Source organism: Hyperolius riggenbachi, chromosome 4, assembly GCF_040937935.1.
Source record: "Hyperolius riggenbachi isolate aHypRig1 chromosome 4, aHypRig1.pri, whole genome shotgun sequence".
Taxonomy (NCBI): domain Eukaryota; kingdom Metazoa; phylum Chordata; class Amphibia; order Anura; family Hyperoliidae; genus Hyperolius; species Hyperolius riggenbachi.
The window spans coordinates 10,975,582-10,993,262 of record NC_090649.1 but is presented as its reverse complement, the minus strand read 5'-3'; the positions used below and the strand labels follow the sequence as shown (position 1 = coordinate 10,993,262).

General features: G+C 44.8%; 34 non-coding genes across 34 annotated transcripts; all 34 read right to left on the bottom strand.

Moving 5' to 3' along the window:
* Window positions 1-294: 294 nt before the first annotated feature.
* TRNAV-CAC (transfer RNA valine (anticodon CAC)) lies at window positions 295-367 on the bottom strand. Its single transcript has one exon. It is a non-coding gene; the product is annotated as a tRNA-Val (tRNA).
* A 141-nt stretch (window positions 368-508) lies between these two features.
* TRNAV-AAC (transfer RNA valine (anticodon AAC)) lies at window positions 509-581 on the bottom strand. The gene has a single exon. It is a non-coding gene; the product is annotated as a tRNA-Val (tRNA).
* Window positions 582-912: 331 nt separating this feature from the next.
* Window positions 913-985, bottom strand: TRNAV-UAC (transfer RNA valine (anticodon UAC)). The gene has a single exon. It is a non-coding gene; the product is annotated as a tRNA-Val (tRNA).
* A 678-nt stretch (window positions 986-1,663) lies between these two features.
* TRNAV-CAC (transfer RNA valine (anticodon CAC)) lies at window positions 1,664-1,736 on the bottom strand. The gene has a single exon. It is a non-coding gene; the product is annotated as a tRNA-Val (tRNA).
* A 141-nt stretch (window positions 1,737-1,877) lies between these two features.
* On the bottom strand, window positions 1,878-1,951 carry TRNAV-AAC (transfer RNA valine (anticodon AAC)). The gene has a single exon. It is a non-coding gene; the product is annotated as a tRNA-Val (tRNA).
* Window positions 1,952-2,261: 310 nt separating this feature from the next.
* On the bottom strand, window positions 2,262-2,334 carry TRNAV-UAC (transfer RNA valine (anticodon UAC)). The gene has a single exon. It is a non-coding gene; the product is annotated as a tRNA-Val (tRNA).
* Window positions 2,335-3,012: 678 nt separating this feature from the next.
* Window positions 3,013-3,085, bottom strand: TRNAV-CAC (transfer RNA valine (anticodon CAC)). The gene has a single exon. It is a non-coding gene; the product is annotated as a tRNA-Val (tRNA).
* Window positions 3,086-3,226: 141 nt separating this feature from the next.
* On the bottom strand, window positions 3,227-3,299 carry TRNAV-AAC (transfer RNA valine (anticodon AAC)). Its single transcript has one exon. It is a non-coding gene; the product is annotated as a tRNA-Val (tRNA).
* Window positions 3,300-3,610: 311 nt separating this feature from the next.
* Window positions 3,611-3,683, bottom strand: TRNAV-UAC (transfer RNA valine (anticodon UAC)). The gene has a single exon. It is a non-coding gene; the product is annotated as a tRNA-Val (tRNA).
* Window positions 3,684-4,362: 679 nt separating this feature from the next.
* TRNAV-CAC (transfer RNA valine (anticodon CAC)) lies at window positions 4,363-4,435 on the bottom strand. Its single transcript has one exon. It is a non-coding gene; the product is annotated as a tRNA-Val (tRNA).
* A 141-nt stretch (window positions 4,436-4,576) lies between these two features.
* On the bottom strand, window positions 4,577-4,649 carry TRNAV-AAC (transfer RNA valine (anticodon AAC)). The gene has a single exon. It is a non-coding gene; the product is annotated as a tRNA-Val (tRNA).
* Window positions 4,650-4,960: 311 nt separating this feature from the next.
* TRNAV-UAC (transfer RNA valine (anticodon UAC)) lies at window positions 4,961-5,033 on the bottom strand. Its single transcript has one exon. It is a non-coding gene; the product is annotated as a tRNA-Val (tRNA).
* Window positions 5,034-5,711: 678 nt separating this feature from the next.
* On the bottom strand, window positions 5,712-5,784 carry TRNAV-CAC (transfer RNA valine (anticodon CAC)). The gene has a single exon. It is a non-coding gene; the product is annotated as a tRNA-Val (tRNA).
* A 141-nt stretch (window positions 5,785-5,925) lies between these two features.
* Window positions 5,926-5,998, bottom strand: TRNAV-AAC (transfer RNA valine (anticodon AAC)). The gene has a single exon. It is a non-coding gene; the product is annotated as a tRNA-Val (tRNA).
* Window positions 5,999-6,309: 311 nt separating this feature from the next.
* Window positions 6,310-6,382, bottom strand: TRNAV-UAC (transfer RNA valine (anticodon UAC)). The gene has a single exon. It is a non-coding gene; the product is annotated as a tRNA-Val (tRNA).
* An 892-nt stretch (window positions 6,383-7,274) lies between these two features.
* TRNAV-AAC (transfer RNA valine (anticodon AAC)) lies at window positions 7,275-7,348 on the bottom strand. Its single transcript has one exon. It is a non-coding gene; the product is annotated as a tRNA-Val (tRNA).
* A 310-nt stretch (window positions 7,349-7,658) lies between these two features.
* TRNAV-UAC (transfer RNA valine (anticodon UAC)) lies at window positions 7,659-7,731 on the bottom strand. The gene has a single exon. It is a non-coding gene; the product is annotated as a tRNA-Val (tRNA).
* Window positions 7,732-8,409: 678 nt separating this feature from the next.
* Window positions 8,410-8,482, bottom strand: TRNAV-CAC (transfer RNA valine (anticodon CAC)). Its single transcript has one exon. It is a non-coding gene; the product is annotated as a tRNA-Val (tRNA).
* Window positions 8,483-8,623: 141 nt separating this feature from the next.
* Window positions 8,624-8,696, bottom strand: TRNAV-AAC (transfer RNA valine (anticodon AAC)). The gene has a single exon. It is a non-coding gene; the product is annotated as a tRNA-Val (tRNA).
* Window positions 8,697-9,007: 311 nt separating this feature from the next.
* TRNAV-UAC (transfer RNA valine (anticodon UAC)) lies at window positions 9,008-9,080 on the bottom strand. The gene has a single exon. It is a non-coding gene; the product is annotated as a tRNA-Val (tRNA).
* An 892-nt stretch (window positions 9,081-9,972) lies between these two features.
* TRNAV-AAC (transfer RNA valine (anticodon AAC)) lies at window positions 9,973-10,046 on the bottom strand. Its single transcript has one exon. It is a non-coding gene; the product is annotated as a tRNA-Val (tRNA).
* Window positions 10,047-10,356: 310 nt separating this feature from the next.
* On the bottom strand, window positions 10,357-10,429 carry TRNAV-UAC (transfer RNA valine (anticodon UAC)). Its single transcript has one exon. It is a non-coding gene; the product is annotated as a tRNA-Val (tRNA).
* Window positions 10,430-11,107: 678 nt separating this feature from the next.
* Window positions 11,108-11,180, bottom strand: TRNAV-CAC (transfer RNA valine (anticodon CAC)). Its single transcript has one exon. It is a non-coding gene; the product is annotated as a tRNA-Val (tRNA).
* Window positions 11,181-11,321: 141 nt separating this feature from the next.
* On the bottom strand, window positions 11,322-11,394 carry TRNAV-AAC (transfer RNA valine (anticodon AAC)). The gene has a single exon. It is a non-coding gene; the product is annotated as a tRNA-Val (tRNA).
* A 311-nt stretch (window positions 11,395-11,705) lies between these two features.
* On the bottom strand, window positions 11,706-11,778 carry TRNAV-UAC (transfer RNA valine (anticodon UAC)). The gene has a single exon. It is a non-coding gene; the product is annotated as a tRNA-Val (tRNA).
* Window positions 11,779-12,456: 678 nt separating this feature from the next.
* Window positions 12,457-12,529, bottom strand: TRNAV-CAC (transfer RNA valine (anticodon CAC)). Its single transcript has one exon. It is a non-coding gene; the product is annotated as a tRNA-Val (tRNA).
* Window positions 12,530-12,670: 141 nt separating this feature from the next.
* TRNAV-AAC (transfer RNA valine (anticodon AAC)) lies at window positions 12,671-12,743 on the bottom strand. The gene has a single exon. It is a non-coding gene; the product is annotated as a tRNA-Val (tRNA).
* A 1,062-nt stretch (window positions 12,744-13,805) lies between these two features.
* On the bottom strand, window positions 13,806-13,878 carry TRNAV-CAC (transfer RNA valine (anticodon CAC)). Its single transcript has one exon. It is a non-coding gene; the product is annotated as a tRNA-Val (tRNA).
* Window positions 13,879-14,019: 141 nt separating this feature from the next.
* On the bottom strand, window positions 14,020-14,092 carry TRNAV-AAC (transfer RNA valine (anticodon AAC)). Its single transcript has one exon. It is a non-coding gene; the product is annotated as a tRNA-Val (tRNA).
* A 311-nt stretch (window positions 14,093-14,403) lies between these two features.
* Window positions 14,404-14,476, bottom strand: TRNAV-UAC (transfer RNA valine (anticodon UAC)). Its single transcript has one exon. It is a non-coding gene; the product is annotated as a tRNA-Val (tRNA).
* A 678-nt stretch (window positions 14,477-15,154) lies between these two features.
* Window positions 15,155-15,227, bottom strand: TRNAV-CAC (transfer RNA valine (anticodon CAC)). The gene has a single exon. It is a non-coding gene; the product is annotated as a tRNA-Val (tRNA).
* Window positions 15,228-15,368: 141 nt separating this feature from the next.
* Window positions 15,369-15,441, bottom strand: TRNAV-AAC (transfer RNA valine (anticodon AAC)). Its single transcript has one exon. It is a non-coding gene; the product is annotated as a tRNA-Val (tRNA).
* Window positions 15,442-16,503: 1,062 nt separating this feature from the next.
* Window positions 16,504-16,576, bottom strand: TRNAV-CAC (transfer RNA valine (anticodon CAC)). Its single transcript has one exon. It is a non-coding gene; the product is annotated as a tRNA-Val (tRNA).
* Window positions 16,577-16,717: 141 nt separating this feature from the next.
* TRNAV-AAC (transfer RNA valine (anticodon AAC)) lies at window positions 16,718-16,790 on the bottom strand. The gene has a single exon. It is a non-coding gene; the product is annotated as a tRNA-Val (tRNA).
* Between the last annotated feature and the right edge of the window lie 891 nt (window positions 16,791-17,681).

The window sequence follows — 17,681 nt, the reverse complement described above, 5'->3', positions numbered from 1 at the left end:
GCAATATAAACTTACAAAGCAGGTGATAGGACAGTTCTACTTCTAGATAGTGCAGTATCTAGGGAGAAAGAAAAGAGACAAAGCTTCGTGTTTTGCAAGTTGAGTTTTAGATCTCTCTTAGATGGATATGCATGTAGGGATGGCTGAGAGGCAGTCTGAAAGAGGCTATTAGCAGTTGCCTGAGAAAGTGAGTGAAGAAAAGACACTGGCCAGTCACATTGAGGGCCAGCTTGCAAGCGTATGGAGCAAGGGAAGGAGGAGTGCTTTGGATGGCAAAAAGTTAAAGGTAGACACTGTTTCTGCCCGGTTTCGAACCGGGGACCTTTCGCGTGTGAGGCGAACATGATAACCACTACACTACAGAAACCAGACACTTCTTGCTTGTCCTGGAGCCCTGAAAGAGGAAAAGTAGAGCTTTTCATGAATATGATTAAGACAGACAGGTAAAGACTCATGCATGCGTAAGTGGAGCCTGCGTGAAAAGGAAAGAAGACCAGAGAAAAAGCCATGTTTCTGCCCAGTTTCGAACTGGGGACCTTTCGTGTGTTAGGCGAACGTGATAACCACCACACTACAGAAACCACCTACACTTCTCAGGGTGTACCCACAAGTGGCTCATTTTACCCAAGCAAAGCTTGTTTTAACCACGTGCAGCTCATTTTAACCACACGCAGCTCATTTTAACCACACGCAGCTCATTTTAACCACACGCAACAACTAGGATCCACATCTGTCCTGATCAAGCTAACACGCTACTTTGGACTAACTCCAGCTTTTTTGCTTGGAGACAACTGGATCAAGAGGAGTAGGCAGACTAATGTGAGTTTTGTCAAGGTGCAGCTAGCATTGGAGGCCAAAAATCTTCTTTAGAAAGGAGGGGAATAGACCACTTTATGGAACAAAAAGCATCGCTGTTTCTGCCCAGTTTCGAGCTGGGGACCTTTTGCGTGTAAAGCAAACGTGATAACCACTACACTACAGAAACCTCCGGTGGAAACTCATTGCAATTTTGCTACCAAGAAGAAAGCAGTGCTCGCATAGGAACATAGACAACTGGCATATTGGGAACTAATACTCAAAAGAACCTTCCACATGAGAAAGGGAGCAATAAAGTAGCTATGAGAGGTAACAACATCTAAAATGTTGGGCTTAGGTCAATAGAGTATGCTTGAGTAAAAAAAAAGGCATTCGGGAATAGAAAGGTGGGGAGGGGAAAGACAACCATGGCATGCAGCAAAATATCATAAGTCTTAACTACTGGGAAAGCCTGAACTTTGCAGATGATGCGACGGCAACCAAAGTGGCAGTACTTGGAGAAGGGCTGGATAGGAAGAAGACAAGGGAGGTTGGAGTCAAAGGCAAATTCCAGGCAATATAAACTTACAAAGCAGGTGGTAGGACAGTTCTACTTCTAGATAGTGCAGTATCTAGGGAGAAGGAAAAGAGACAAAGCTTGGTGTTTTGCAAGTTGAGTTTTAGATCTCTCTTAGATGGATATGCATGTAGGGATGGCTGAGAGGCAGTCTGAAAGAGGCTATTAGCAGTTGCCTGAGAAAGTGAGTGAAGAAAAGACACTGGCCAGTCACATTGAGGGCCAGCTTGCAAGCGTATGGAGCAAGGGAAGGAGGAGTGCTTTGGATGGCAAAAAGTTAAAGGTAGACACTGTTTCTGCCCGGTTTCGAACCGGGGACCTTTCGCATGTGAGGCAAACATGATAACCACTACACTACAGAAACCAGACACTTCTTGCTTGTCCTGGAGCCCCGAAAGAGGAAAAGTAGAGCTTTTCATGAATATGATTAAGCCAGACAGGTAAAGACTCATGCATGCGTAAGTGGAGCCTGCGTGAAAAGGAAAGAAGACCAGAGAAAAAGCCATGTTTCTGCCCAGTTTCGAACTGGGGACCTTTCGTGTGTTAGGCGAACGTGATAACCACTACACTACAGAATGCACCTACACTTCTCAGGGTGCACCCACAAGTGGCTCATTTTACCCAAGCAAAGCTTGTTTTAACCACGTGCAGCTCATTTTAACCACATGCAGCTCATTTTAACCACACGCAACAACTAGGATCCACATCTGTCCTGATCAAGCTAACACGCTACTTTGGACTAACTCCAGCTCTTTTGCTTGGAGACAACTGGATCAAGAGGAGTAGGCAGACTAATGTGAGTTTTGTCAAGGTGCAGCTAGCATTGGAGGCCAAAAATCTTCTTTAGAAAGGAGGGGAATAGACCACTTTATGGAACAAAAAGCATCGCTGTTTCTGCCCAGTTTCGAGCTGGGGACCTTTTGCGTGTAAAGCAAACGTGATAACCACTACACTACAGAAACCTCCGGTGGTAACTGATTGCAATTTTGCTACCAAGAAGAAAGCAGTGCTCGCATAGGAACATAGACAACTGGCATATTGGGAACTAATACTCAAAAGAACCTTCCACATGAGAAAGGGAGCAATAAAGTAGCTATGAGAGGTAACAACATCTAAAATGTTGGGCTTAGGTCAATAGAGTATGCTTGAGTAAAAAAAAAGGCATTCGGGAATAGAAAGGTGGGGAGGGGAAAGACAACCATGGCATGCAGCAAAATATCATAAGTCTTAACTACTGGGAAAGCCTGAACTTTGCAGATGATGCGACGGCAACCAAAGTGGCAGTACTTGGAGAAGGGCTGGATAGGAAGAAGACAAGGGAGGTTGGAGTCAAAGGCAAATTCCAGGCAATATAAACTTACAAAGCAGGTGATAGGACAGTTCTACTTCTAGATAGTGCAGTATCTAGGGAGAAGGAAAAGAGACAAAGCTTGGTGTTTTGCAAGTTGAGTTTTAGATCTCTTTTAGATGGATATGCATGTAGGGATGGCTGAGAGGCAGTCTGAAAGAGGCTATTAGCAGTTGCCTGAGAAAGTGAGTGAAGAAAAGACACTGGCCAGTCACATTGAGGGCCAGCTTGCAAGCGTATGGAGCAAGGGAAGGAGGAGTGCTTTGGATGGCAAAAAGTTAAAGGTAGACACTGTTTCTGCCCGGTTTCGAACCGGGGACCTTTCGCGTGTGAGGCAAACATGATAACCACTACACTACAGAAACCAGACACTTCTTGCTTGTCCTGGAGCCCCGAAAGAGGAAAAGTAGAGCTTTTCATGAATATGATTAAGCCAGACAGGTAAAGACTCATGCATGCGTAAGTGGAGCCTGCGTGAAAAGGAAAGAAGACCAGAGAAAAAGCCATGTTTCTGCCCAGTTTCGAACTGGGGACCTTTCGCGTGTTAGGCGAACGTGATAACCACTACACTACAGAAACCACCTACACTTCTCAGGGTGTACCCACAAGTGGCTCATTTTACCCAAGCAAAGCTTGTTTTAACCACGTGCAGCTCATTTTAACCACACGCAGCTCATTTTAACCACACGCAACAACTAGGATCCACATCTGTCCTGATCAAGCTAACACGCTACTTTGGACTAACTCCAGCTCTTTTGCTTGGAGACAACTGGATCAAGAGGAGTAGGCAGACTAATGTGAGTTTTGTCAAGGTGCAGCTAGCATTGGAGGCCAAAAATCTTCTTTAGAAAGGAGGGGAATAGACCACTTTATGGAACAAAAAGCATCACTGTTTCTGCCCAGTTTCGAGCTGGGGACCTTTTGCGTGTAAAGCAAACATGATAACCACTACACTACAGAAACCTCCGGTGGAAACTAATTGCAATTTTGCTACCAAGAAGAAAGCAGTGCTCGCATAGGAACATAGACAACTGGCATATTGGGAACTAATACTCAAAAGAACCTTCCACATGAGAAAGGGAGCAATAAAGTAGCTATGAGAGGTAACAACATCTAAAATGTTGGGCTTAGGTCAATAGAGTATGCTTGAGTAAAAAAAAAAGGCATTCGGGAATAGAAAGGTGGGGAGGGGAAAGACAACCATGGCATGCAGCAAAATATCATAAGTCTTAACTACTGGGAAAGCCTGAACTTTGCAGATGATGCGACGGCAACCAAAGTGGCAGTACTTGGAGAAGGGCTGGATAGGAAGAAGACAAGGGAGGTTGGAGTCAAAGGCAAATTCCAGGCAATATAAACTTACAAAGCAGGTGATAGGACAGTTCTACTTCTAGATAGTGCAGTATCTAGGGAGAAGGAAAAGAGACAAAGCTTGGTGTTTTGCAAGTTGAGTTTTAGATCTCTCTTAGATGGATATGCATGTAGGGATGGCTGAGAGGCAGTCTGAAAGAGGCTATTAGCAGTTGCCTGAGAAAGTGAGTGAAGAAAAGACACTGGCCAGTCACATTGAGGGCCAGCTTGCAAGCGTATGGAGCAAGGGAAGGAGGAGTGCTTTGGATGGCAAAAAGGTGAAGGTAGACACTGTTTCTGCCCGGTTTCTAACCTGGGACCTTTCGCGTGTGAGGCAAACATGATAACCACTACACTACAGAAACCAGACACTTCTTGCTTGTCCTGGAGCCCCGAAAGAGGAAAAGTAAAGCTTTTCATGAATATGATTAAGCCAGACAGGTAAAGACTCATGCATGCGTAAGTGGAGCCTGCGTGAAAAGGAAAGAAGACCAGAGAAAAAGCCATGTTTCTGCCCAGTTTCGAACTGGGGACCTTTCGCGTGTTAGGCGAACGTGATAACCACTACACTACAGAAACCACCTACACTTCTCAGGGTGTACCCACAAGTGGCTCATTTTACCCAAGCAAAGCTTGTTTTAACCACGTGCAGCTCATTTTGACCACACGCAGCTCATTTTAACCACACGCAACAACTAGGATCCACATCTGTCCTGATCAAGCTAACACGCTACTTTGGACTAACTCCAGCTCTTTTGCTTGGAGACAACTGGATCAAGAGGAGTAGGCAGACTAATGTGAGTTTTGTCAAGGTGCAGCTAGCATTGGAGGCCAAAAATCTTCTTTAGAAAGGAGGGGAATAGACCACTTTATGGAACAAAAAGCATCGCTGTTTCTGCCCAGTTTCGAGCTGGGGACCTTTTGCGTGTAAAGCAAACGTGATAACCACTACACTACAGAAACCTCCGGTGGTAACTGATTGCAATTTTGCTACCAAGAAGAAAGCAGTGCTCGCATAGGAACATAGACAACTGGCATATTTGGAACTAATACTCAAAAGAACCTTCCACATGAGAAAGGGAGCAATAAAGTAGCTATGAGAGGTAACAACATTTAAAATGTTGGGCTTAGGTCAATAGAGTATGCTTGAGTAAAAAAAAAGGCATTCGGGAATAGAAAGGTGGGGAGGGGAAAGACAACCATGGCATGCAGCAAAATATCATAAGTCTTAACTACTGGGAAAGCCTGAACTTTGCAGATGATGCGACGGCAACCAAAGTGGCAGTACTTGGAGAAGGGCTGGATAGGAAGAAGACAAGGGAGGTTGGAGTCAAAGGCAAATTCCAGGCAATATAAACTTACAAAGCAGGTGATAGGACAGTTCTACTTCTAGATAGTGCAGTATCTAGGGAGAAGGAAAAGAGACAAAGCTTGGTGTTTTGCAAGTTGAGTTTTAGATCTCTCTTAGATGGATATGCATGTAGGGATGGCTGAGAGGCAGTCTGAAAGAGGCTATTAGCAGTTGCCTGAGAAAGTGAGTGAAGAAAAGACACTGGCCAGTCACATTGAGGGCCAGCTTGCAAGCGTATGGAGCAAGGGAAGGAGGAGTGCTTTGGATGGCAAAAAGTTAAAGGTAGACACTGTTTCTGCCCGGTTTTGAACCGGGGACCTTTCACGTGTGAGGCAAACATGATAACCACTACACTACAGAAACCAGACACTTCTTGCTTGTCCTGGAGCCCCGAAAGAGGAAAAGTAGAGCTTTTCATGAATATGATTAAGCCAGACAGGTAAAGACTCATGCATGCGTAAGTGGAGCCTGCGTGAAAAGGAAAGAAGACCAGAGAAAAAGCCATGTTTCTGCCCAGTTTCGAACTGGGGACCTTTCGCGTGTTAGGCGAACGTGATAACCACTACACTACAGAAACCACCTACACTTCTCAGGGTGTACCCACAAGTGGCTCATTTTACCCAAGCAAAGCTTGTTTTAACCACGTGCAGCTCATTTTAACCACACGCAGCTCATTTTAACCACACGCAACAACTAGGATCCACATCTGTCCTGATCAAGCTAACACGCTACTTTGGACTAACTCCAGCTCTTTTGCTTGGAGACAACTGGATCAAGAGGAGTAGGCAGACTAATGTGAGTTTTGTCAAGGTGCAGCTAGCATTGGAGGCCAAAAATCTTCTTTAGAAAGGAGGGGAATAGACCACTTTATGGAACAAAAAGCATCGCTGTTTCTGCCCAGTTTCGAGCTGGGGACCTTTTGCGTGTAAAGCAAACGTGATAACCACTACACTACAGAAACCTCCGGTGGAAACTCATTGCAATTTTGCTACCAAGAAGAAAGCAGTGCTCGCATAGGAACATAGACAACTGGCATATTGGGAACTAATACTCAAAAGAACCTTCCACATGAGAAAGGGAGCAATAAAGTAGCTATGAGAGGTAACAACATCTAAAATGTTGGGCTTAGGTCAATAGAGTATGCTTGAGTAAAAAAAAAGGCATTCGGGAATAGAAAGGTGGGGAGGGGAAAGACAACCATGGCATGCAGCAAAATATCATAAGTCTTAACTACTGGGAAAGCCTGAACTTTGCAGATGATGCGACGGCAACCAAAGTGGCAGTACTTGGAGAAGGGCTGGATAGGAAGAAGACAAGGGAGGTTGGAGTCAAAGGCAAATTCCAGGCAATATAAACTTACAAAGCAGGTGGTAGGACAGTTCTACTTCTAGATAGTGCAGTATCTAGGGAGAAGGAAAAGAGACAAAGCTTGGTGTTTTGCAAGTTGAGTTTTAGATCTCTCTTAGATGGATATGCATGTAGGGATGGCTGAGAGGCAGTCTGAAAGAGGCTATTAGCAGTTGCCTGAGAAAGTGAGTGAAGAAAAGACACTGGCCAGTCACATTGAGGGCCAGCTTGCAAGCGTATGGAGCAAGGGAAGGAGGAGTGCTTTGGATGGCAAAAAGTTAAAGGTAGTCACTGTTTCTGCCCGGTTTCAAGCCGGGGACCTTTCACGTATGAGGCAAACATGATAACCACTACACTACAGAAACCAGACACTTCTTGCTTGTCCTGGAGCCCCGAAAGAGGAAAAGTAGAGCTTTTCATGAATATGATTAAGCCAGACAGGTAAAGACTCATGCATGCGTAAGTGGAGCCTGCGTGAAAAGGAAAGAAGACCAGAGAAAAAGCCATGTTTCTGCCCAGTTTCGAACTGGGGACCTTTCGTGTGTTAGGCGAACGTGATAACCACTACACTACAGAATGCACCTACACTTCTCAGGGTGTACCCACAAGCGGCTCATTTTACCCAAGCAAAGCTTGTTTTAACCACGTGCAGCTCATTTTAACCACATGCAGCTCATTTTAACCACACGCAACAACTAGGATCCACATCTGTCCTGATCAAGCTAACACGCTACTTTGGACTAACTCCAGCTCTTTTGCTTGGAGACAACTGGATCAAGAGGAGTAGGCAGACTAATGTGAGTTTTGTCAAGGTGCAGCTAGCATTGGAGGCCAAAAATCTTCTTTAGAAAGGAGGGGAATAGACCACTTTATGGAACAAAAAGCATCGCTGTTTCTGCCCAGTTTCGAGCTGGGGACCTTTTGCGTGTAAAGCAAACGTGATTACCACTACACTACAGAAACCTCTGGTGGAAACTGATTGCAATTTTGCTACCAAGAAGAAAGCAGTGCTCGCATAGGAACATAGACAACTGGCATATTGGGAACTAATACTCAAAAGAACCTTCCACATGAGAAAGGGAGCAATAAAGTAGCTATGAGAGGTAACAACATCTAAAATGTTGGGCTTAGGTCAATAGAGTATGCTTGAGTAAAAAAAAAGGCATTCGGGAATAGAAAGGTGGGGAGGGGAAAGACAACCATGGCATGCAGCAAAATATCATAAGTCTTAACTACTGGGAAAGCCTGAACTTTGCAGATGATGCGACGGCAACCAAAGTGGCAGTACTTGGAGAAGGGCTGGATAGGAAGAAGACAAGGGAGGTTGGAGTCAAAGGCAAATTCCAGGCAATATAAACTTACAAAGCAGGTGATAGGACAGTTCTACTTCTAGATAGTGCAGTATCTAGGGAGAAAGAAAAGAGACAAAGCTTCGTGTTTTGCAAGTTGAGTTTTAGATCTCTCTTAGATGGATATGCATGTAGGGATGGCTGAGAGGCAGTCTGAAAGAGGCTATTAGCAGTTGCCTGAGAAAGTGAGTGAAGAAAAGACACTGGCCAGTCACATTGAGGGCCAGCTTGCAAGCGTATGGAGCAAGGGAAGGAGGAGTGCTTTGGATGGCAAAAAGTTAAAGGTAGACACTGTTTCTGCCCGGTTTCGAACCGGGGACCTTTCGCGTGTGAGGCGAACATGATAACCACTACACTACAGAAACCAGACACTTCTTGCTTGTCCTGGAGCCCTGAAAGAGGAAAAGTAGAGCTTTTCATGAATATGATTAAGACAGACAGGTAAAGACTCATGCATGCGTAAGTGGAGCCTGCGTGAAAAGGAAAGAAGACCAGAGAAAAAGCCATGTTTCTGCCCAGTTTCGAACTGGGGACCTTTCGTGTGTTAGGCGAACGTGATAACCACCACACTACAGAAACCACCTACACTTCTCAGGGTGTACCCACAAGCGGCTCATTTTACCCAAGCAAAGCTTGTTTTAACCACGTGCAGCTCATTTTAACCACATGCAGCTCATTTTAACCACACGCAACAACTAGGATCCACATCTGTCCTGATCAAGCTAACACGCTACTTTGGACTAACTCCAGCTCTTTTGCTTGGAGACAACTGGATCAAGAGGAGTAGGCAGACTAATGTGAGTTTTGTCAAGGTGCAGCTAGCATTGGAGGCCAAAAATCTTCTTTAGAAAGGAGGGGAATAGACCACTTTATGGAACAAAAAGCATCGCTGTTTCTGCCCAGTTTCGAGCTGGGGACCTTTTGCGTGTAAAGCAAACGTGATAACCACTACACTACAGAAACCTCCGGTGGAAACTCATTGCAATTTTGCTACCAAGAAGAAAGCAGTGCTCGCAAAGGAACATAGACAACTGGCATATTGGGAACTAATACTCAAAAGAACCTTCCACATGAGAAAGGGAGCAATAAAGTAGCTATGAAAGGTAACAACATCTAAAATGTTGGGCTTAGGTCAATAGAGTATGCTTGAGTAAAAAAAAAGGCATTCGGGAATAGAAAGGTGGGGAGGGGAAAGACAACCATGGCATGCAGCAAAATATCATAAGTCTTAACTACTGGGAAAGCCTGAACTTTGCAGATGATGCGACGGCAACCAAAGTGGCAGTACTTGGAGAAGGGCTGGATAGGAAGAAGACAAGGGAGGTTGGAGTCAAAGGCAAATTCCAGGCAATATAAACTTACAAAGCAGGTGGTAGGACAGTTCTACTTCTAGATAGTGCAGTATCTAGGGAGAAGGAAAAGAGACAAAGCTTGGTGTTTTGCAAGTTGAGTTTTAGATCTCTCTTAGATGGATATGCATGTAGGGATGGCTGAGAGGCAGTCTGAAAGAGGCTATTAGCAGTTGCCTGAGAAAGTGAGTGAAGAAAAGACACTGGCCAGTCACATTGAGGGCCAGCTTGCAAGCGTATGGAGCAAGGGAAGGAGGAGTGCTTTGGATGGCAAAAAGTTAAAGGTAGTCACTGTTTCTGCCCGGTTTCAAGCCGGGGACCTTTCACGTATGAGGCAAACATGATAACCACTACACTACAGAAACCAGACACTTCTTGCTTGTCCTGGAGCCCCGAAAGAGGAAAAGTAGAGCTTTTCATGAATATGATTAAGCCAGACAGGTAAAGACTCATGCATGCGTAAGTGGAGCCTGCGTGAAAAGGAAAGAAGACCAGAGAAAAAGCCATGTTTCTGCCCAGTTTCGAACTGGGGACCTTTCGTGTGTTAGGCGAACGTGATAACCACTACACTACAGAATGCACCTACACTTCTCAGGGTGTACCCACAAGCGGCTCATTTTACCCAAGCAAAGCTTGTTTTAACCACGTGCAGCTCATTTTAACCACATGCAGCTCATTTTAACCACACGCAACAACTAGGATCCACATCTGTCCTGATCAAGCTAACACGCTACTTTGGACTAACTCCAGCTCTTTTGCTTGGAGACAACTGGATCAAGAGGAGTAGGCAGACTAATGTGAGTTTTGTCAAGGTGCAGCTAGCATTGGAGGCCAAAAATCTTCTTTAGAAAGGAGGGGAATAGACCACTTTATGGAACAAAAAGCATCGCTGTTTCTGCCCAGTTTCGAGCTGGGGACCTTTTGCGTGTAAAGCAAACGTGATTACCACTACACTACAGAAACCTCCAGTGGAAACTGATTGCAATTTTGCTACCAAGAAGAAAGCAGTGCTCGCATAGGAACATAGACAACTGGCATATTGGGAACTAATACTCAAAAGAACCTTCCACATGAGAAAGGGAGCAATAAAGTAGCTATGAGAGGTAACAACATCTAAAATGTTGGGCTTAGGTCAATAGAGTATGCTTGAGTAAAAAAAAAGGCATTCGGGAATAGAAAGGTGGGGAGGGGAAAGACAACCATGGCATGCAGCAAAATATCATAAGTCTTAACTACTGGGAAAGCCTGAACTTTGCAGATGATGCGACGGCAACCAAAGTGGCAGTACTTGGAGAAGGGCTGGATAGGAAGAAGACAAGGGAGGTTGGAGTCAAAGGCAAATTCCAGGCAATATAAACTTACAAAGCAGGTGATAGGACAGTTCTACTTCTAGATAGTGCAGTATCTAGGGAGAAAGAAAAGAGACAAAGCTTCGTGTTTTGCAAGTTGAGTTTTAGATCTCTCTTAGATGGATATGCATGTAGGGATGGCTGAGAGGCAGTCTGAAAGAGGCTATTAGCAGTTGCCTGAGAAAGTGAGTGAAGAAAAGACACTGGCCAGTCACATTGAGGGCCAGCTTGCAAGCGTATGGAGCAAGGGAAGGAGGAGTGCTTTGGATGGCAAAAAGTTAAAGGTAGACACTGTTTCTGCCCGGTTTCGAACCGGGGACCTTTCGCGTGTGAGGCGAACATGATAACCACTACACTACAGAAACCAGACACTTCTTGCTTGTCCTGGAGCCCTGAAAGAGGAAAAGTAGAGCTTTTCATGAATATGATTAAGACAGACAGGTAAAGACTCATGCATGCGTAAGTGGAGCCTGCGTGAAAAGGAAAGAAGACCAGAGAAAAAGCCATGTTTCTGCCCAGTTTCGAACTGGGGACCTTTCGTGTGTTAGGCGAACGTGATAACCACCACACTACAGAAACCACCTACACTTCTCAGGGTGTACCCACAAGCGGCTCATTTTACCCAAGCAAAGCTTGTTTTAACCACGTGCAGCTCATTTTAACCACACGCAGCTCATTTTAACCACACGCAACAACTAGGATCCACATCTGTCCTGATCAAGCTAACACGCTACTTTGGACTAACTCCAGCTCTTTTGCTTGGAGACAACTGGATCAAGAGGAGTAGGCAGACTAATGTGAGTTTTGTCAAGGTGCAGCTAGCATTGGAGGCCAAAAATCTTCTTTAGAAAGGAGGGGAATAGACCACTTTATGGAACAAAAAGCATCGCTGTTTCTGCCCAGTTTCGAGCTGGGGACCTTTTGCGTGTAAAGCAAACATGATAACCACTACACTACAGAAACCTCCGGTGGAAACTGATTGCAATTTTGCTACCAAGAAGAAAGCAGTGCTCGCATAGGAACATAGACAACTGGCATATTGGGAACTAATACTCAAAAGAACCTTCCACATGAGAAAGGGAGCAATAAAGTAGCTATGAGAGGTAACAACATCTAAAATGTTGGGCTTAGGTCAATAGAGTATGCTTGAGTAAAAAAAAAGGCATTCGGGAATAGAAAGGTGGGGAGGGGAAAGACAACCATGGCATGCAGCAAAATATCATAAGTCTTAACTACTGGGAAAGCCTGAACTTTGCAGATGATGCGACGGCAACCAAAGTGGCAGTACTTGGAGAAGGGCTGGATAGGAAGAAGACAAGGGAGGTTGGAGTCAAAGGCAAATTCCAGGCAATGTAAACTTACAAAGCAGGTGGTAGGACAGTTCTACTTCTAGATAGTGCAGTATCTAGGGAGAAGGAAAAGAGACAAAGCTTGGTGTTTTGCAAGTTGAGTTTTAGATCTCTCTTAGATGGATGTGCATGTAGGGATGGCTGAGAGGCAGTCTGAAAGAGGCTATTAGCAGTTGCCTGAGAAAGTGAGTGAAGAAAAGACACTGGCCAGTCACATTGAGGGCCAGCTTGCAAGCGTATGGAGCAAGGGAAGGAGGAGTGCTTTGGATGGCAAAAAGTTAAAGGTAGACACTGTTTCTGCCCGGTTTCGAACCGGGGACCTTTCGCGTGTGAGGCAAACATGATAACCACTACACTACAGAAACCAGACACTTCTTGCTTGTCCTGGAGCCCCGAAAGAGGAAAAGTAGAGCTTTTCATGAATATGATTAAGCCAGACAGGTAAAGACTCATGCATGCGTAAGTGGAGCCTGCGTGAAAAGGAAAGAAGACCAGAGAAAAAGCCATGTTTCTGCCCAGTTTCGAAATGGGGACCTTTCACGAGTTAGGCGAACGTGATAACCACTACACTACAGAAACCACCTACACTTCTCAGGGTGTACCCACAAGCGGCTCATTTTACCCAAGCAAAGCTTGTTTTAACCACGTGCAGCTCATTTTAACCACACGCAGCTCATTTTAACCACACGCAACAACTAGGATACACATCTGTCCTGATCAAGCTAACACGCTACTTTGGACTAACTCCAGCTCTTTTGCTTGGAGACAACTGGATCAAGAGGAGTAGGCAGACTAATGTGAGTTTTGTCAAGGTGCAGCTAGCATTGGAGGCCAAAAATCTTCTTTAGAAAGGAGGGGAATAGACCACTTTATGGAACAAAAAGCATCGCTGTTTCTGCCCAGTTTCAAGCTGGGGACCTTTTGCGTGTAAAGGAAACGTGATAACCACTACACTACAGAAACCTCTGGTGGAAACTGATTGCAATTTTGCTACCAAGAAGAAAGCAGTGCTCGCATAGGAACATAGACAACTGGCATATTGGGAACTAATACTCAAAAGAACCTTCCACATGAGAAAGGGAGCAATAAAGTAGCTATGAGAGGTAACAACATCTAAAATGTTGGGCTTAGGTCAATAGAGTATGCTTGAGTAAAAAAAAAGGCATTCGGGAATAGAAAGGTGGGGAGGGGAAAGACAACCATGGCATGCAGCAAAATATCATAAGTCTTAACTACTGGGAAAGCCTGAACTTTGCAGATGATGTGACGGCAACCAAAGTGGCAGTACTTGGAGAAGGGCTGGATAGGAAGAAGACAAGGGAGGTTGGAGTCAAAGGCAAATTCCAGGCAATATAAACTTACAAAGCAGGTGGTAGGACAGTTCTACTTCTAGATAGTGCAGTATCTAGGGAGAAGAAAAAGAGACAAAGCTTGGTGTTTTTCAAGTTGAGTTTTAGATCTCTCTTAGATGGATATGCATGTAGGGATGGCTGAGAGGCAGTCTGAAAGAGGCTATTAGCAGTTGCCTGAGAAAGTGAGTGAAGAAAAGACACTGGCCAGTCACATTGAGGGCCAGCTTGCAAGCGTATGGAGCAAGGGAAGGAGGAGTGCTTTGGATGGCAAAAAGTTAAAGGTAGACACTGTTTCTGCCCGGTTTCGAACCGGGGACCTTTCGCGTGTGAGGCGAACATGATAACCACTACACTACAGAAACCAGACACTTCTTGCTTGTCCTGGAGCCCTGAAAGAGGAAAAGTAGAGCTTTTCATGAATATGATTAAGACAGACAGGTAAAGACTCATGCATGCGTAAGTGGAGCCTGCGTGAAAAGGAAAGAAGACCAGAGAAAAAGCCATGTTTCTGCCCAGTTTCGAACTGGGGACCTTTCGTGTGTTAGGCGAACGTGATAACCACTACACTACAGAAACCACCTACACTTCTCAGGGTGTACCCACAAGCGGCTCATTTTACCCAAGCAAAGCTTGTTTTAACCACGTGCAGCTCATTTTAACCACATGCAGCTCATTTTAACCACACGCAACAACTAGGATCCACATCTGTCCTGATCAAGCTAACACGCTACTTTGGACTAACTCCAGCTCTTTTGCTTGGAGACAACTGGATCAAGAGGAGTAGGCAGACTAATGTGAGTTTTGTCAAGGTGCAGCTAGCATTGGAGGCCAAAAATCTTCTTTAGAAAGGAGGGGAATAGACCACTTTATGGAACAAAAAGCATCGCTGTTTCTGCCCAGTTTCGAGCTGGGGACCTTTTGCGTGTAAAGCAAACGTGATTACCACTACACTACAGAAACCTCCGGTGGAAACTGATTGCAATTTTGCTACCAAGAAGAAAGCAGTGCTCGCATAGGAACATAGACAACTGGCATATTGGGAACTAATACTCAAAAGAACCTTCCACATGAGAAAGGGAGCAATAAAGTAGCTATGAGAGGTAACAACATCTAAAATGTTGGGCTTAGGTCAATAGAGTATGCTTGAGTAAAAAAAAAGGCATTCGGGAATAGAAAGGTGGGGAGGGGAAAGACAACCATGGCATGCAGCAAAATATCATAAGTCTTAACTACTGGGAAAGCCTGAACTTTGCAGATGATGCGACGGCAACCAAAGTGGCAGTACTTGGAGAAGGGCTGGATAGGAAGAAGACAAGGGAGGTTGGAGTCAAAGGCAAATTCCAGGCAATATAAACTTACAAAGCAGGTGATAGGACAGTTCTACTTCTAGATAGTGCAGTATCTAGGGAGAAAGAAAAGAGACAAAGCTTCGTGTTTTGCAAGTTGAGTTTTAGATCTCTCTTAGATGGATATGCATGTAGGGATGGCTGAGAGGCAGTCTGAAAGAGGCTATTAGCAGTTGCCTGAGAAAGTGAGTGAAGAAAAGACACTGGCCAGTCACATTGAGGGCCAGCTTGCAAGCGTATGGAGCAAGGGAAGGAGGAGTGCTTTGGATGGCAAAAAGTTAAAGGTAGACACTGTTTCTGCCCGGTTTCGAACCGGGGACCTTTCGCGTGTGAGGCGAACATGATAACCACTACACTACAGAAACCAGACACTTCTTGCTTGTCCTGGAGCCCTGAAAGAGGAAAAGTAGAGCTTTTCATGAATATGATTAAGACAGACAGGTAAAGACTCATGCATGCGTAAGTGGAGCCTGCGTGAAAAGGAAAGAAGACCGGTGAAAAAGCCATGTTTCTGCCCAGTTTCGAACTGGGGACCTTTCACGTGTTAGGCGAACGTGATAACCACTACACTACAGAAACCACCTACACTTCTCAGGGTGTACCCACAAGCGGCTCATTTTACCCAAGCAAAGCTTGTTTTAACCACGTGCAGCTCATTTTAACCACACGCAGCTCATTTTAACCACACGCAACAACTAGGATCCACATCTGTCCTGATCAAGCTAACACGCTACTTTGGACTAACTCCAGCTCTTTTGCTTGGAGACAACTGGATCAAGAGGAGTAGGCAGACTAATGTGAGTTTTGTCAAGGTGCAGCTAGCATTGGAGGCCAAAAATCTTCTTTAGAAAGGAGGGGAATAGACCACTTTATGGAACAAAAAGCATCGCTGTTTCTGCCCAGTTTCAAGCTGGGGACCTTTTGCATGTAAAAGAAACGTGATAACCACTACACTACAGAAACCTCTGGTGGAAACTGATTGCAATTTTGCTACCAAGAAGAAAGCAGTGCTCGCATAGGAACATAGACAACTGGCATATTGGGAACTAATACTCAAAAGAACCTTCCACATGAGAAAGGGAGCAATAAAGTAGCTATGAGAGGTAACAACATCTAAAATGTTGGGCTTAGGTCAATAGAGTATGCTTGAGTAAAAAAAAAGGCATTCGGTAATAGAAAGGTGGGGAGGGGAAAGACAACCATGGCATGCAGCAAAATATCATAAGTCTTAACTACTGGGAAAGCCTGAACTTTGCAGATGATGCGACGGCAACCAAAGTGGCAGTACTTGGAGAAGGGCTGGATAGGAAGAAGACAAGGGAGGTTGGAGTCAAACGCAAATTCCAGGCAATATAAACTTACAAAGCAGGTGGTAGGACAGTTCTACTTCTAGATAGTGCAGTATCTAGGGAGAAGAAAAAGAGACAAAGCTTGGTGTTTTGCAAGTTGAGTTTTAGATCTCTCTTAGATGGATATGCATGTAGGGATGGCTGAGAGGCAGTCTGAAAGAGGCTATTAGCAGTTGCCTGAGAAAGTGAGTGAAGAAAAGACACTGGCCAGTCACATTGAGGGCCAGCTTGCAAGCGTATGGAGCAAGGGAAGGAGGAGTGCTTTGGATGGCAAAAAGTTAAAGGTAGACACTGTTTCTGCCCAGTTTTGAACCGGGGACCTTTCACGTGTGAGGCAAACATGATAACCACTACACTACAGAAACCAGACACTTCTTGCTTGTCCTGGAGCCCCGAAAGAGGAAAAGTAGAGCTTTTCATGAATATGATTAAGCCAGACAGGTAAAGACTCATGCATGCGTAAGTGGAGCCTGCGTGAAAAGGAAAGAAGACCAGAGAAAAAGCCATGTTTCTGCCCAGTTTCGAACTGGGGACCTTTCGCGTGTTAGGCGAACGTGATAACCACTACACTACAGAAACCACCTACACTTCTCAGGGTGTACCCACAAGCGGCTCATTTTACCCAAGCAAAGCTTGTTTTAACCACGTGCAGCTCATTTTAACCACACGCAGCTCATTTTAACCACACGCAACAACTAGGATCCACATCTGTCCTGATCAAGCTAACACGCTACTTTGGACTAACTCCAGCTCTTTTGCTTGGAGACAACTGGATCAAGAGGAGTAGGCAGACTAATGTGAGTTTTGTCAAGGTGCAGCTAGCATTGGAGGCCAAAAATCTTCTTTAGAAAGGAGGGGAATAGACCACTTTATGGAACAAAAAGCATCGCTGTTTCTGCCCAGTTTCGAGCTGGGGACCTTTTGCGTGTAAAGGAAACATGATAACCACTACACTACAGAAACCTCTGGTGGAAACTGATTGCAATTTTGCTACCAAGAAGAAAGCAGTGCTCGCATAGGAACATAGACAACTGGCATATTGGGAACTAATACTCAAAAGAACCTTCCACATGAGAAAGGGAGCAATAAAGTAGCTATGAGAGGTAACAACATCTAAAATGTTGGGCTTAGGTCAATAGAGTATGCTTGAGTAAAAAAAAAGGCATTCAGGAATAGAAAGGTGCGGAGGGGAAAGACAACCATGGCATGCAGCAAAATATCATAAGTCTTAACTACTGGGAAAGCCTGAACTTTGCAGATGATGCGACGGCAACCAAAGTGGCAGTACTTGGAGAAGGGCTGGATAGGAAGAAGACAAGGGAGGTTGGAGTCAAAGGCAAATTCCAGGCAATATAAACTTACAAAGCAGGTGGTAGGACAGTTCTACTTCTAGATAGTGCAGTATCTAGGGAGAAGAAAAAGAGACAAAGCTTGGTGTTTTGCAAGTTGAGTTTTAGATCTCTCTTAGAT